The sequence below is a fragment of the Arachis hypogaea genome, chromosome 3 (assembly GCF_003086295.3).
Source record: "Arachis hypogaea cultivar Tifrunner chromosome 3, arahy.Tifrunner.gnm2.J5K5, whole genome shotgun sequence".
Taxonomy (NCBI): Eukaryota; Viridiplantae; Streptophyta; class Magnoliopsida; order Fabales; family Fabaceae; genus Arachis; species Arachis hypogaea.
In genome coordinates, this window is record NC_092038.1 from 139,177,640 (window position 1) to 139,192,522 (window position 14,883).

Here is a 14,883-nt window from a genome sequence, read left to right on the forward strand (position 1 = left end):
TTTATTATATATTAAATATAATAATATTTAATAGTGTTGTATGTTTTGCGACAATAACTCAAAATATTAACTCAAATGAGTAACAACTTAGGTCCATTGTCTGGATTCTAAATCCGAATTAGGTTCATTATATTAGAACTCAATGCAAATGAAGTTCACCTATCCCATTTCAAATCGCCTCAAATTGAATTTCCGTTGTTAGTTAGAGATGATAATAGATGCTCGTGTAGACAGGGCAAACTTCCATTCCCGTTCTTTGCTCCTATTAAAAAAAAAAAACATATGTCCTCTCTTTATTTTCGTCGCAAGTCTCTTTTTAATTATCCCCTTAAAAAATGCAAAATACCCACAGTTATCTATAGATATTTTTTGAATTTTCTTTTAAATAAAAAAAATTATAATATAATAATCATAAAATAATTAATTCAATATAAATCAAAACAATTCATAATTATATTCATTATAATAAATAAAATTTAAAAAAATATAAAAACATCTTCCAACAAATTACATAACATAATTTTTTGAACAAAACTGAGCGATGTAATGACAAACTTAAGAGGCAGAGAAAATAAGTTAAAGATAGAAAGATGCAAAATCAAACCTAAGGATGTGTTTAGAAAAAAAGTGTTCGAATTGAAGGCAAGAATTAAAGTTACTAAATTCAAAAATATATATATTAGAAAAAATGGGTAATTTTATATTCGCGTTGTTTTAACAAGTCTTATATATAGAGAGGGTAACTATGTCCCCGTCCCCATCCATTTCATGTGGATAGGTTCCCACAATCCCACCCATAAAAATTTGACATATTTCCATTAAGTCTCAAATTGCGATTAATTCTTACGAATATCTATTTGACTGTTTTTTTTTATCATTCCAATTGCTAGCATTCGTCGGTTCTTGACGTGGAATTATACCAGCCACTTAGTCAATTCTTAGATAACCAAAGTCCAAATTATATCATTCTCATAAAATTACATGTATCTTATTATAATAATATTAATAAAAAATAAATGTTTAAATACTAAATGAGTCACATTTTTCATATAATTAACCATGACTAATATCACATTTTATAACTTGTGAAATCATATTATAAATTATTGATAAGTTTAGATTATAAATATAAATTGAAAAAATTTAACTATTAAATTTAAATGGCCTTATTTTTAAACGGTATAAGTTAATAATTTTTTTTCAATTTCTATACTAATAATATTAATTTTTCTAACTTTTTTAGTCTATGTTCCCCAATATATTGTTCCTTTAGAAATGTTCAATTACATAAATGCTATCTACTTCGTTATACAACAGTCCAAAATCTTAATTATTTGATTTCTAAGGCGAGGACCTCTACATTTTCAAGAATGTGGTGAAATTTTTTTATCTATGTCATCATGTTACAGCAAAATACACCAACCTCTAAATGGAGATCGAAATCAATAACCAAATGAAAAAAAAAAGAAAAAATAAAATACATGAATGTGAAAGTACAATTACACAAGAATTTTTCTAAGCCATAATTCAAAATTCGCCTATCCATTCTCTCAATCAAACAACATATTAGAGCGTCACAATTTCTGTAGGCCACCACGTAGACTTTTGAACATCTAAAAAGTCCTCATTTTTTTTAGTGTAAGTCATGCAAACCTCCCAGTTCATAGACTTTACCATGCTCTCAAGCTCATTAATTACCTCAGCAGTATCTTGAACAATAACCATACTTTTGGGTCTCAGAATCTGATCAATCTCAGTCACAACAACTTGAAAATTGCACCTAAGAGACCAATAAATATATTAGCAAAATGACACAGATAATTATTGTCTGTTGATATGATTCGATAAACTATTGATTTTGATGAATGAGAAATGAAATAATTATACACATATTTTCTTGAGTATTGAAAACAGATAATCTGCTTAGAGAAAATCGTAGGACCTAGGATAAGTGCTAAACGATTTACACCAATCATGACACATGCTAAAAAGACCGTGTTCATATATAATAGAAAGTGTATCTAGAGTATCTAGTGAAACCACATTTATGACCTAAATATTCAAATCTTTCATAGCTGTAGCAAACTTGGAGACAAAAAAAATTATAAAACAAAGGTAGTGACAACGATAGATTTATATAATTCGGATTAATATTTCAAAAGTGATTTTTCTTACTCTCTGTAGATTGATCTTATATCCATAACATTTTGAATATTTGGCCATTAAATTTCTATCCCAACACGTTTTCAGTGTTTATAGTCCATGCTAAAATTGTCAAGAACAGGCTTTTCATAAACTCCAACTTGAGAATTTGTCAACCATGGTCCATGAATACTTCATGGTTAACATATTATATATAGCTCTGAGTGGGAGTTGGAGGGTCTAGTGGCTTGTATTCACGATAAGTCGATAGTTGCCTTCTTGCCACGACGTCTTATAGGAAGAAAAAAATTGTTGAAAAAATTACCAAATAAAAGAGTAATTGATAAAAAAAATGAGATCCTCTTCTAGTATATATGATCTTTTATAATGATAAAATAAAAATAGAAGGAATAAAATTTTGTATTTTTATATTACAGATAGAATTTAATATTTATCCTAATAAAATTAAATAATGGATTAGTTATAATTAATATATTTAAATAACTAAAATATATGAAATAAAAATATTTCTAAAAATTAATCAAATTAATTAGTTAATACAAATAATTAATATAATTGATTTGATTTAACTTATTGAATTAAAAAAAAATAAATCAAGAAATAGTTGATTAAATTTAATGAATTAAAAAGACAAATAGCGAAACGCTCTCTTAGGAGATAATAATTTTCTTAACTAATTTAATCTGTGTTTATTATATTCAATTAGAATAAATAACAAATTATCTACTTTAATATGCACCTTATAAATTAATAAATTAAAATAATCGATTAAAAAATTATAATTAATTAATTGATATAAATTATATAAATTGTGTGATATTTAAATATTTAATTAAATTAATTAGTTGATATAATTAATTTATTATAATGAATTGTGTTTAATGAATTAAAAGAAATAAATTGAAAAATACTTCTAACAATTAATTATTTGATATAAATTATAATAAATGTGTGATATGTAAATATATAAAATATAATCAAATCAATTAGTTGCTATAATTAATTTACCGTAATAACTTATATTTAATGAGTTAAAAGAAATAATTTGGGAAATAGTCTCAGAAGCATGCCACATCAACTCTATCATTTAAGTGCAGAGATCCAATTTTTATATAATAGAATAGATAGATAGATAACATAAACAAACTAAATAACCTCCAATGTTACATAAATGTCCTAAAACAAAATAGTCTATATGCATGTCCTGAATGATTCTATATAAATTGAAGGATTTACACTTTTTAGTAGTGAATCGAATCAATTGGATTCCATTTAGTAATAATTCTATATTAACTTTAAAATATAAATATCAATAAGAAAATACTTTCTCTTTGGATTTAAATAAAATATTAAAAAATTGAAACGAATAAGAATAAAAATTTAATTTTTGTATTTTAGTTTAAATTCCAGAAAATCTATATTTTTGTAAACTTGTGAATTTAAAAAAGAACAATAGATAGTTTCCAAAAATTCATTAAAAATTATTCTTTGATTTCTTAGCATCTAAAAAATTATTGCTGAAATTTTTGATGCAAAAAAAATTAATATAAAGTATAGCCCTCTAAGTTAACATAGGTGTTAAAACTTAAAATTTGAATTTTGTCCGAATCAAAAGTAACGGATATTTATACAATATCAAATAACCAACTATATTTATATAATATGTAATTTAATTTGAAAAATAATTAAAATACTACATCAATTAAATTATTATTTAATTTATAAAATTAAATATAAAACTTATTGCTTTGACGATATTATTTCTAATTTAAACTTGAATTTTTCATAATATAACGTCATCAAAGTATAAGTTTTATACTTAATTTTACAAATTAAATAATAATTTAATTAATATAGCATTTTAAATCGAATCTAGTTTATTCGATTCACTAATGGTACAATACATATATATACTAAATTGAATCCAATTGATTTGATTTACTACTAAAAAGTGTAAATTAAATCTAACTGATTCAATTTATATAAAATCATTCAAGACATGTATGTAAGCTATTTTGTTTTAGGATATTGGTATAATATTAGAGGCCATTTAATTTATTTATGTTTATTTACCTACTTTTTTATGATATGAAGTATAAAAATATAATTTACTATCATAAAAATATAACTAATTAAATATATTTTATCGAATCCAAAATTAAAAAAAATATAAGACTTAAGATAATTTTTTTATATAACAAATACTTATTAAATTAAAAAATATTAATCATAATTATATATATTATTAAATATATAATATTATATTTAACTATACAATATTTTAATTTTCGGTTCTCTGTCTACTAATTTCTGAATCAATCCTAACAATACACAAACAAATTCCTCTCCCTTTTTTATTATCACTATTTTTTTTCATTTTTTCTTTTTATTTTATCTTTTTATGATTTTTTTTGTATTTATCCTCTTAACAAAAATAAAAATAAAAAAATTAAATAAAAAAGAAAAAGAAACACATAATGCTACAAAATTATTAGAAAGATAAGGAGAAAAAATGCAGCAACAATAACATCTAAAAGAACAATGATAAAAAGAAAACACACGAAAAAAGAAGAAAGAAGAAAATGCAGGGTACGAATATTTACGTGTCATTAATGAAACTGATTTTTATTGAATTTAGACTAACTTAATTAAATTTGGTTGTAAAAAAATTATGTGTAACAAGACTAAATTATAAATGTTAAATTAAATAAAATAATTTTATGTTATTCTCCGTAGCATTCTTCTAGTGTTATTTAATTATTTCACTTACTTGTATTATTCTTTTTATATATCCTCTGATGGTTTCAGTGGCTAAGAGAAGGGGGGGTTGAATCTTAGCCCCTTTTTCGCTTGCTAACACTTGCTGGATTCAGAGGAGACTTTTCTGTTTTTAGCTCGTCCCTAGCCACGAGACATTTTCATTTTGTCTCGTCACTTGGCACGAGACATTTTCGGTTTTTGCTCCTGTGCAATAGAAAACAGAAATGAAGTAGGAGAGGAAGAAAATCACACCAAGATATATCCTGGTTCGGCTGCTAAGTGCAGTGCAGCCTACATCCAGTCTCCATCACAACAATGATGGAATTTCACTATAATCAAACAGATTACAACTTGTAAAGTGCTAACCCAACTTACAAGGGGATTCCCACAGAATCATGAAACACAACATAGATGAACAAAGGAACTCTAAGACACCTATGGCTTTTTCTTTTAATTTTGCACTCTCTGCCTCTTTCCGCTCTATGGCTTTTTCATTACAAACCTCACTGTTTGCCTTTTACCATGAGACTCAAGACATGACAAAATTAAACAGAAAAATACAAAACTGAATACATTGAAGGAGAAGAGAAAACTGTTAGCTCAGGTAGCTCTGAGAACTCTGTGCCTTGCACTCTCAATTTTTCTCCTTGCTTCAAACAGTGGCTGTCCACCCTTAATATAGAAGAGGGGAGCCTCCACTTATTGAAGCCAAAACTGAACCAACTTCTTCTTCCTTCAACAAAACCGGTTCGGCCACATAGAGAGAGAAGAGATAACCATGCATTAACCAACATGCAATTACCTCTAGTCCTTTCTTGATCATCACCCTTCATCAATCCGAGCTCTCCATCCTTGGCTTGCTCTCCAAGATGGAATTCTGGCCCTTGATGCTTCATGATGATGATGACTTCATCTGCTTCAATCTCTGCCTTCAACCATCACTTCGCCACTCTAGCTACTTCCTGTGGTGGTTGAGCAGAATCGAAGACAAGCCATGCTTCAAGAATCTCCTCCAGCTGGCCGAATCTTCTTCTTCCATTTTGAGCATGAAAGACTCAAGATAACCTCACCAAATCTAACCACATTTGGTGAATATCTTAGCCACAGCTCATTTTTATTTTAGTATGTTTTCTTGCCATCATTGTGATGGTCTTTAGGCTTGCTTTCTCTTCATCTCGGTAGCTTACTTTTGCTTCCATGGCTGCCAATATTTTCTGAGTAAAGACCGAAGAGAGAAAGAGTTGTGAGAGAGAAGAAAGAGAAAATATTCAATGGGTTTGAACAATAATCAATGAACAAAGAGAGAAAATGTAAAAGTTAATTCAAGTTTCCCACTTCCCTTTGTTGAGTAGCGTGTAGTGTCATAATAACCATCAAATCAATCTTCTCTCTCTTTCTTATGTTTCCAATGTATTAATTACATTTGAAATCCTTCAAAATAATGAAGTGGAATCCGTTGGAAGCATTTAGGCATTTCATTTGCTTCATGGATTCGAATAAGGCATGGAAACATTCATCAACATTGGGCTTGGTAGCAACAATATTTGATCTTGGCCCATTAATAACATTTGCTTTCCTGATAAAATTTGGAACATGCATAAAGCAAGTGAAAAGCATGTAACCCACTTGGGCTTAGAGCAGAAAATTATTTGGGCCCAAGTAACATTAAAACAGCCACATTTATTTTTGTTATTAAAACCAAGGCTGAGTGTAATTTGGGCTTAGCACAATAAATTTGTTTTCGGCCCAATATTAATCCTGCACAACAAAATTATTTTAATTAACACATTAACCAAGATTAGCTTAATAATTTTGCTGTTAATAATGTTTGATCATCATCAATTTAGTTTAGAGTTTTCCAAACTCATCAATCTCCCCCTTGATGACAAACATTATTAAAATTGAAATGGAAAGAAATTTAAAGATAGAGTAAAGAATACTCCCTTTGAAGATTGAATTTCTTCCCCTTTCAAATTGTCACATGGCTCCCCCTTAATATGTGCTATTTTTATCAAGGGAAGCACTTAACCTGTAACAATTGGATCAAGCTTCAAGTAACAATGTTATTCAACATATTTTGAAATGTTGAATGCTTGATTTATGAGCAGAATTGGATGATAATCAAAACTCATTTGTTATCAATAATTTGATTTTCTGCTCAAACATACACATATCAACAGAACACAAACCAGTGTTGTTCAGAAAATTTCCAAATATTTTCCAGTCCAGATATCAGAGCAATGTCATTCAAAATAAGGAAAATATTTTTGAAACACATAATAGCACATCAAAGCATGGCAGATGTTAGATAACACAGTTTAAAGGAACTGCCAAAAATAAATTTTCAACCCAACAAGTTTGTCAAATATGAACCATCAGCCAGGCATCACCATAAATCAAACACCAAATGCAGTTCATACATCAAGTATCATAATAGAACAAATGCATTCTTTGAACAAGGATAGTCATGAATTTTCAATTTGAAAATTTCAACCCTTGTCCCCTGTTTTTCCAGCCCCTGTTTTATTCCAATTTCAATTTTGGAATCTAAATTTCCTCCCCCTTTTGGCATCAAGGGGCATAAAAACCTGCAACAAGAGACATGAGCAATACATAATATTTATAACAAAGCAGTAATTGTTCAGAGTATCATACGGCAGGGAGTATCAAGTCATGCCTTTACAAAAAAACAAAAGAAGGATTGAGCCTATTGGTGCCAATATCAAATAAAAGTAGAGGAATAGTCACTAATCAGCAGAAACATTGAACTCAGAACCAGAATCATCTTCAGAATCTCCTGTTCCCATTTCATCATCAAAGGTTTGAATCATGAAACCGACCCTTTCATAGCACTTCTTCCAGGCTTTCTCATTTGCATATGCCAATTTTCGGGCAGCCTTGCTTGACTTTAGCATCAATTTGGACATATTGCGGAATTCACTGAGAGCTTCCCTGATGGATGCCGACACCTTTGAGGGTTCAGGGTGGCTTTCCAAATCGCTTAGAGAGGGTTCGGAGGCAACAGATTTCTTGCTTTTCTTGTTCGAAACTCCTCCTCCTTTAATCTGTGACACTTTGTTCTCAACAGATTCATTAGACAAATCAACCTTAAAATATTCAAATATACATGTAAGAAACATGCCATAAGGAAGATTAGCCTTTTTTGTGCTTCTTACTGCTTCCCACATATGACGTGTCATAATATAAGCAAATGAAATTGGAGTGGAAGTAATAAGAGCAAAGAGGATGATAGAGTCAGAAACTGTTACTCTATGATGAGAACCACTTTGAGGAGTGATGATATGAGTGATGATACGGTGTAACAGAGAGTTCTCTGGGCCGAGGGATTTGTGAGTTGGGATTAATCCATCAAGCCCGGACAGGTTGGCACAGATGTGTTGCATTACAGTTTGTTGAGTAACTCCCACTTGATCATCCCATTTATCAACCATATAAACCTTTGGTCCCTCATCTTCATACCCAAGGGCAGCACCAATGGTTTGAGGAGTGAGGGTTATGTAAACACGCTTGACATAAGAGTGGATTGACCCACCAATCAGGCGCATGTTTGCATAAAATTCCCGGACCAGCCCCGGGTATACCAATTTCTGAATGTGAGTCAGAGGAGTCCATTTCAGAGCATCAAACAAAGACGAAAAGTTCATTCCTTTGGTGGCAAGATTTGGAAGGTTCACCAAGTAAGAGGGGCAGAGATTGCGCTGCAGAAGAACGTCTTTGTGAAATTCATAGAATGCACATGAGTGGAAGCGAGAAGGATCAAAATGTGAATGAGTTTTGTGGAATTTGTTTTTGAACTCTAGAGATTCCAGATTGGGGGGTTCGCTTGTGTCATGCAGAGCAAAGGTTTTCTGTTTCTTTTGGGAGCTTTTTGCATGAGGGGTAGATCTTTTTGGTGGTGATGGAGGTGGAGTAGTCTGAGATGCTTCTTCATCTTCTTCAACATTTGGTTGCTTGTTCTTCCCTGTCTTGCCTCTCCCTGAGGTTTTCTGAGCAATAACCTTTCGGCGCATGGTTTCGGTTTTCTTGGAGGGTGGTGACTGAGAAGAGGATGAGGTAGAATGGAGATGGATATGTGTATGGGTTGGAGGTGATGAGAAAGGTGGGTTTTTTGGAATGGGGGTTCGGCTACTTCGCCTAACAGCGGTTTTCTTTTTCATGGTGGATGAATGAGGGGTTGAATATGAAGGGGTGATGGCCGAATGAGAGGAGGATGAAAGGAGGTTAGAGGTGCAATAAATGAGGATTGGAGAGAGATGATGGGAGGTTAATGACCATAATGGCACGGTTATTATCCAAATGGGAGTTTCAAAAAGTGATAAAGAGGGAGTTTTTCCTTGAATCAAGGGATTTAGTTGGAAGGAGAAGATATGATTTGACAACATGTATCTTCCAACTAGATTTGAAAAGACAATCTAAAAAATTTTGTGACTTTATTTTTTCAAGGAAGGAATAACTAACTAAACTGCCATGGTGGGGTCAGAATTTATTAGGTGGGGCCCAGAAGAATTTAAATTTGTGTTGCCTCCCCCTGAACAGAGCTCCTCCATCAAGCTTGCGTTTTTTATCTCGTCCAAACCTACGAGACAAAACTGAACAGAATCAAATATTCACAAATTTTCAATAAAACTTAAATCAAACATTCCCAATCTTTTTCTCAAGGTGCAGAATCTGTCTTCACAGAGGGGTTTTGTAAAAATATCAGCAATTTGGTCTTCTGATTTTACAAATTGAATATCAATAGTACCCTTTTGCACATGTTCCCTAATAAAATGATATTTTATCTCAATGTGCTTAGTTCTTGAGTGCAAAACAGGATTTTTTGAAATATTTATTGCACTCATATTATCACAAAATAGGGGTATACTATTGATTTTTAATTTGTAATCTTCCAATTGTGTTTTTAACCAAATTAATTGAGTGCAACATGCAGATGCGGAAATATATTCTGCTTCAGCGGTGGATAAAGCCACTGTGGCTTGTTTCTTGCTTGACCACATGTTGAGAGAGCTTCCAAGGAAGCAACACATGCCTGACGTGCTTCTTCTATCCACTCTATCTCCCGCATAATCTGCATCACAAAACCCTACTGCACAAAATTCATCAGATTTAGGATACCACAAGCCATAATCACAAGTTCCCTTAATGTATCTAATGATGCGTTTAACAGCCGTAAGATGGGATTCTTTTGGGTGAGATTGAAATCTTGAACATACACCCACACTTTGAACAATATCTGGTCTAGAGGAGGTAAGGTACATGAGTGAACCTATCATTCCTCTATACCTTGTTTCATCCACATCTTGACCATCATCATCCTTTTCAAGTTTTGTGTTGGGATGCATTGGTGTACTCATTGCTTTGGAATTTTCTAGGCCAAACTTTTTGATAAGTTCTTTTGCATACTTTCCTTGGTAAATAAAAGTACCACTAGGAGTTTGTTTAATTTGGAGGCCAAGAAAGAAGGTAAGCTCTCCCATTAAACTCATTTCAAACTCACTAGTCATGAGTTTTCCAAACTCTTCACACAAAGAAATGTTGGCCGATCCAAATACAATGTCATCAACATAAACTTGAACAAGAAGTATGTCATCATTAGATGCTTTAATAAATAAAGTAGTGTCGGTGGTACCCCTTTGAAATTGATTTTCCAACAAGAAGGCACTAAGCCTTTCATACCAAGCTCTTGGAGCTTGTCTAAGCCCATAAAGAGCCTTAGATAATTTAAGAACATGATTTGGAAACTCTTTATGTTCAAAACCGGGGGGTTGTGCCACATACACTTCTCTATCAATAAAGCCATTAAGGAAAGCACACTTAACATCCATTTGAAACATTTTGAAACCTTTATGGGCGGCATAGGCAAGAAGCAACCGAATTGCTTCCATTCTAGCTACCGGAGCAAAAGACTCATCAAAATCTATACCCTCTTCTTGATCGTAACCTTGGGCCACTAATCTAGCCTTGTTACGAACAACTTGTCCATCCTCACCAAGTTTATTTTTAAAGACCCACTTAGTACCCGTTACCTTCATACCATCCGAATAAGGTACTAATGTCCAAACCTCATTCTTGTCAAATTGAGCTAGCTCCTCTTGCATGGCTTTGACCCATGATGGATCTTCAAGAGCTTGTTTGACATTGTTGGGCTCCATTTGTGACAAGAGAGCTAAGTTGCTAGGTTCGGTTTGCCTTTTGGTGGAGGATCTTGTTGTTACACCATGAGAGGGATCACCAATGATGAAGTCATGAGGATAACCCCTCATAGACTTCCATTCTCTAGGTTTTCGGCCAGGTGTTGAACTTTGATGAACTTCTGGTGGTCTCACTGTTTCAGTTTCTCGTGTCTGCTCAGGAGATAAATTGGAAGTTTCTCCTACAATCTGACGAGATAAAACCGGGCTGACAGATTCTTCATTTTGTACAGATTTGGGATTTTCTTTACTTGTTGCAGCCTCTTCACAATCTGAATCAATATCCTTCACAATACTGGGAATTAAGTTAGAATCACAAAAGGTAACATGTATGGATTCCTCTATTGTCCTATGCTCCTTGAGATAAACTCTATAGGCCTTGCTTGTGGTGGAATATCCAACAAACATTCCTTCATAGGATTTTGGATCAAACTTTCCAAGGTTTTCTTTATTATTAAGCACAAAACATTTGCATCCAAAAACATGAAAATACTTAAGATTTGGAGGGGTTCCTTTCCATAGCTCATAAGGTGTTTTCTTTAACCCTTTTCTAATGATTGTTCTATTCAAAATATAACATGCTGTGTTCACAGCTTCAGCCCATAAGAATTTAGGAATTTCACTCTCACACAACATAGCCCTAGTCATTTCTTGAAGGCTTCTATTCCTTCTTTCAACCACTCCATTTTGTTGGGGGGTTCTAGGACATGAAAAATTGTGAGAGATCCCTAAGTCATTACAGAATTTTTCAAAATCTTGATTTTCAAATTCTCTTCCATGATCACTTCTTAAATGGGCAATTTTCAAATCCTTTTCATTTTGAATTTTCTTACAAAGGGTGGAAAAAGCATAAAAGGCATCATTCTTATGAGCAAGGAAAAGTACCCAACCAAATCTAGAGTAATCATCTACCACCACAAGACCATAATGTTTACCTCCTAAACTTTGAGTTCTAGTAGGACCAAAAAGATCAATATGTAACATTTCCAATGGCCGTTTGGTTGATATTCCATCTTTTGATTTAAAAGAGGATTTTACTTGTTTGCCCAATTGACAAGCGTCACAAGTAAGATCCTTATCAAACTTGATGTTTGGAATCCCTCTAACCAAATTTCTTTTAACTAGCTTAGAGATTTGATACATGCTAGCATGTCCCAACTTTCTATGCCAAAGCCATTTTTCAGATTCAAAAGATGTGAAGCATGTTACATTTTGTTCCTTTAAATCCTCAAGAGTTAATCCATACACATTGTTGCATCTTTTAGCTTCAAAAAGAACATTCCCAGTTTTTTCACACACAACTAAACAAACAGATTTCTTAAAGATAACTTCAAAACCCAAATCACAAAGTTGACTAACACTAAGCAAATTATGTTTCAAGCCATGTACAAGGAGAACATCATTTATACAAGAAGAAAAGTTTTTACCAACTTTCCCAACAGCCACAATTTTTCCTTTTGCATCATCACCGAAAGTGACAAGTCCTCCATCATAGTCATCAAGCTTTATGAAGAAGGTTGCCTTTCCGGTCATATGCCTAGAGCATCCGCTGTCCATATACCACACATTTTCTTTCCTTTGGGATGCTAGGCACACCTACAAAACAATGCTTAAGTAACCTTAGGTATCCAAATCTTTTGGATCCTTTTACGTTAAACCATCTTCTATGTCCTAAGCCATTGTAATCAAAAACAATTTTATAAACCTTGTTACCAACCATTCTTTCACCGAAAAAGCATTGAATGGGAAAGTGTCCATTCCGATTGCATAGTCTACAAAATCTTGGAGTTGCCTTTTTGTTAAAGTAGGTGGGATCTTGAAATCTTATGTCATTAGAAGATGAAGCAATATTTTCAAAATGTGAATTTTCAGATTTATGAAACCCCAACCCAGCCTTATCATAAAGAGGTTTTTGACTAGCCAAGATGTGATTTAAACTTTCAGAACTTTGTGTAAATTTGGCTAAGTCTTCCTCAAGTCTTTTAACCTTTTTAAGCAACTCTTCATTTTGTTTAAAACAGTCCACATATGCAAGAACACAATGGTTACTTTCACAGCTCCTAACTTGGGCTCTTAACTGCTTATTTTCTTCAACAAGATCACAAGCAGTTTCGGCCTCTCTCACTTTTTCTTTTAGAAAACTGTTTTCGGCCTTAAGAATGGTAATTTGCTGTTCAAGTTCTTGATTTTCCAGCAGAAAACATCTTATTTTTTCAGAAAGGTGGTCTATCATAAGATGGAGATCTTCAGTGTTAGGGTTATGAAAGACTACCTGATCTATGTGGTCTGCCATGAGACATGTTTGTGACTTGGTCTCGGTTTCTTCATCATCATCATCAGAATCATTCTCCAAGTCTTCCCATGTGGCCATCAGTCCTTTCTTCTTTCCTCTTTTTGGCTTTTCCTCCTTCTTCAGCTTGGGACAATCAGATTTGAAATGCCCCATTTCCTTGCAATTGTAGCAAGTTACCTTGCTGAGGTCTTTCTTCACTTTCCTTGTGCTGCTGCCTTTGCCTCTGAGCTTAGCCATTTTCCTGAATTTTTTTTGCAAATAAAACAAACTCATTTTCAGAAGAGTTATCACTGGATTCATCATCCAGGGGGTTAGTCACAGAAGAAAATGCAATTCCTTTCTTTTTTGTATCTTTTTTCAAATAGGTATTTTCAAAAGCAAGAAGATTTCCTCTCAAATCATCAAGTGTTATGGAGTCTAGGCTACTACTCTCAGAAATAATTAAAGCTTTAGTCTCCCACTCTTTTGTGAGACATCTCAACACTCTTCTCACTAGCACAGAATCAGAATGTGTAATTCCCAGAGCATCTAAGCCAACAATGATAGCATTGAAACGTTCAAAGAGTTCATCAATGGACTCTCCTTCCTTCATTGCAAACGTTTCATATTCTCTGTTTAGCATATCTGCCCGAGTCTTCTTGACAATGGTGGTTCCTTCATGGGTGATTTGCAATTTGTCCCAGATTTCCTTTGCCGTTGTGCATCTTGATACCCGTCGGTACTCCTCAAAGCTGATAGCACAATTGAGCAGATTTATTGCCTTGGCATTTAACTCCACCTTCTTCCTATCTTCCTCGGTCCATCTTGCTTCTGGTTTGATAGAAACAACTCCTTCTGCACTTGTGGTAGTTGGAAATTTAGGCCCTTCGAGGATAATCTTCCAAAGTCTGTAATCCACTGCTTGTACGAATATCTTCATCCTCTCCTTCCAATAGGTATAGTTTTTCCCATTGAAAAGAGGGGGTCTGTTGCTTGATTGTCCTTCAGTTAGATTATAAGACACCACATTTGCGCCACTGTTTTCTGCCATGAGGATCTTTACTCCAAGCTGCAAAGCTTGATCTCTTTGAGACCAAGCTCTGATACCAATTGATGGTTTCAGTGACTAAGAGAAGGGGGGGGTTGAATCTTAGCCCCTTTTTCGCTTGCTAACACTTGCTGGATTCAGAGGAGACTTTTCTGTTTTTAGCTCGTCCCTAGCCACGAGACATTTTCATTTTGTCTCGTCACTTGGCACGAGACATTTTCGGTTTTTGCTCCTGTGCAATAGAAAACAGAAATGAAGTAGGAGAGGAAGAAAATCACACCAAGATATATCCTGGTTCGGCTGCTAAGTGCAGTGCAGCCTACATCCAGTCTCCATCACAACAATGATGGAATTTCACTATAATCAAACAGATTACAACTTGTAAAGTGCTAACCCAACTTACAAGGGGATTCCCACAGAATCATGAA